Below are 3,292 nucleotides of genomic sequence, written 5' to 3'. Positions count from 1 at the left end.
TACGTACGTACGTACGTACGTACGTACGTACATACACACATCATCAAAAAAATTGGCTAGCATGCTACTAATATGTTAAAACGTGGAAATATAATGAAAATTCCGATTTCACTTTTCGACCCAATTACAATAACTTCCTAATGGGAAGTTAATAATAATACTACTTGCCTGGTTCTCTTTATTAAACTTTTGTCATGAACCAATTTGTACACTCAGTTATATGCATTTTTAATTATAAAAATTGAGGCCACATAATAGGTGCCTACATCTACGTATATTTCACATTAATGTAAGAAGTACAAAATATCCTTTAAATTATTTTATTTTTCAATTCAATGTATTATCAATTGTGTTTTTACGAGGTAGCCCAAAAAGTACGCAATATGTTAATTGCAGCTTTTAATCGAAAAATGTTTCAAGCAATAAATCGTCTGTATTATTTAAACTTGATTTACAATACAGAGTGTTCAAAAATAGGAAAAATAAAGTTTCTTTTAAAAGGCAACCACGTGAAATATTGCTCCAATCGAAAAAATTTATAGGAAAAAGTTATTCAGATTGCCAACATATCGGCCCATGTAAAAAATCGCTGCGATTTTCAAATTTCTTTTTTCAAGTCGAACCACATGAAAGGAATCAATAAACATATGAATATCGCCGGAATTGTTTGCATAGTCCCAAATTTTGGCATTTTGAACTACTTTCTCCTATAACTTTTTTCGATTGAACCCACATTTCACAGGGCTGCCATTTAAACGAAACCTTAATTTTATATTTTTAAATACTCTGGATAGTAAATATAGTTTAGATAATACAGAAAGTAGGGTACAAGTTTTGTGTGAAAAAATTTTTCAATTAAACTTACAGTTTGACAGCAACTGCAACTGTGTACTTTTTAGGCCCCTCTGTATCTGCAATTAGCAAATTACAGAAGAATTATTCAAGGGCGTTAATTATTCGGATTGGTACCTGGCGTCATTATCCAGTACGTGGCGGTATCTTAAAAAAAGTGTCGGACCGAAAATGGGGTACCCGGCCTACCTTTATTCTAGAGCACGGGACCTTGGCGAGTTTTTAGGTGTTCTTGGAAATTATTTAATTTTTGTAAATCTTTTAAAATTCAAAAACATTTATTATACTTACGAAGGTATGGGTTTAAGGATTTTGTAGTGAATACATTATATGACAGTTTATTCGACAATTTACATGAACTGAACGTTTAGTTAGCCGCTTTTGAAACCCGCATCGTTTTAAAAACCTTATAATGTAGCGAATTATTCGTAATAGATGGGACATATCCATAAAAAATCCAAATAATAAATACACCTGCATTATCGTTCATTATCGATTTATCGTCATTCTCTGACAATGGGAGGATTTTACGATCGTAATATGTTACTATCATTATATTAGTATGTGTGGTACGGAACCGGTTTCGATTTTCCAGGCCAATTAACCCATTGTCGCGATTACGTGTAGTATAGTGTGACCGTGTTTTCTTGTTCGCGATGCTTGTTACGTAAATGACCTCGTCGCGGATATTATTATTAGCCGCGATTCCAATTCGTCAAGTTCACCTCCGTAGTAGCTGACGCAACTACTCACCATAATAATAATAGCCGGAGTGACGAGAGAGAAAGATAGAGAAAGGAGAAAAAGAGAAACCGATTATACATAATTTCCGACAACTTTAAGTCTCGATCAGCTGAGCCGTTGTGTTCGTGTCCTTTTCTTCTCCTGTCGCGGTCTCACTCTCCCACTTCCGCAGTATCTGTGTCATAAGTCGGGCAAAAACCAGATGTTAATTCAATTAAAGATAGTGCGCGTTCATTGATGCCGATTGCGACGCTTTTAGCATATGTGAGTGTGTAAATTCATATACTGTGCATGCATGTGTGTATGTATGTGTGTGAAACTAAAAGAGACCGGTTACCGCGAGGGAATCGTGGGAGTGGGAGGAAGTCGAGAATGGTGGGAAATAAATTAAAGAGAGGCCTCATGTTGGGAACACCACAAGCGGTTGCTCCGCGTGCTCTGTAGATGACGTGAAGTAATGAGAAAGCGGTTTGCTAAGTAACGTGGAGGGTGCAGAAGTTGAAGTTTCGCTGGATGTAATTTAATTCTGCGATGAGGCAAGATCTTGAGTTACGACTCCTATATTTTGCCACTTCAAAAATCCAAAAAATTACTTTATGTGAACTTAACCTTTTTGTAGTTGTGGACAACTTGCGAATTTACAAAAACCCTTTGGAATAAAATTGCAGAAAGACGACAAGGAAATATAAAAATTCTTTTTATTATGTAGGACTGGACCGAAGTATAGCAATAACTTGTATTAAACTTAGTTACTTAATAAGACAAGAAGTTTGTTGCTACTTAAGCTGAATTAATACCTAAAATGAGGAGTTGGTTTGTAGCCAGGGATGTAACGGAGGTAGTTTTATCGGAACCGAAGGCGGAGTCGAAGTTTTTAAATTTGCTTTATCGGAGTCGGAGTCGGAATCAGAATCGGAGGCAGGGTCAGAAGTGGTGGCATGAGAGAGAATTTTTATTTAAGGACAAATAAAACATTATTTAGTCAAATTTTTTTCATTTCAATTTTCAATTATAAAATAAAACACAAACAATGAAAAAATAATTGACGATAGAGTGCTCAGTGCACGTAGTGGAAGTCGCGGGGATTCCCCGCGCGACATGTATGAAGTTCATACTATGAACTTGTTCATAACAGTCGACATAGGCCGCCGCGCCGCCGCTATGTTATGCTTCGACCTCCGATTAAAACCTTCGATTTAAAAGTGTAGGAGCCGAAGTCGGAACCGAAGGTGTAATAATATTCGGAAGTTCCGACTTAACGGAACCGGAGTCGAAGCTCCGTAACATCCCTGGTTTGTACCATTCGAACGCCCCCATTCAATTGAACGAAAACTTAGACAGTCTGCGCGCAGTTTTATAAATTGTTGCCTGTAGGTAAGACATGGTAACCAACACATTGTAGGATTTACCTCCGAAATAAAAAAAAAGAACTTTTGGGTGTTTCATTCCCACCAGCTAGTAATGCTGGTGGGCGGGCAGTCCCTCCTGACTACACCGGAAGGTAGGGCGGAAGGCCCTCCTCAGCCTGCTTTCAGGAATCGTGAGAATAGGTGGGTGGTGGTTCGGGTGAGAAAGATGAGACGGACGAAATGAAGACAGAAGAGAGTGAAAGATTATCTGTGGAATATTACTGCCTCAGCATTTGCCTAAGTGATCCAAGGAAACCACAGAAAAACTTGGACCAAGGCAGACGGAC

The sequence above is a fragment of the Agrilus planipennis genome, unplaced genomic scaffold, assembly GCF_000699045.2.
Source record: "Agrilus planipennis isolate EAB-ADULT unplaced genomic scaffold, Apla_2.0 scaffold257, whole genome shotgun sequence".
In the NCBI taxonomy this organism is placed as follows: domain Eukaryota; kingdom Metazoa; phylum Arthropoda; class Insecta; order Coleoptera; family Buprestidae; genus Agrilus; species Agrilus planipennis.
Note: the sequence above shows the minus strand (reverse complement) of the source record.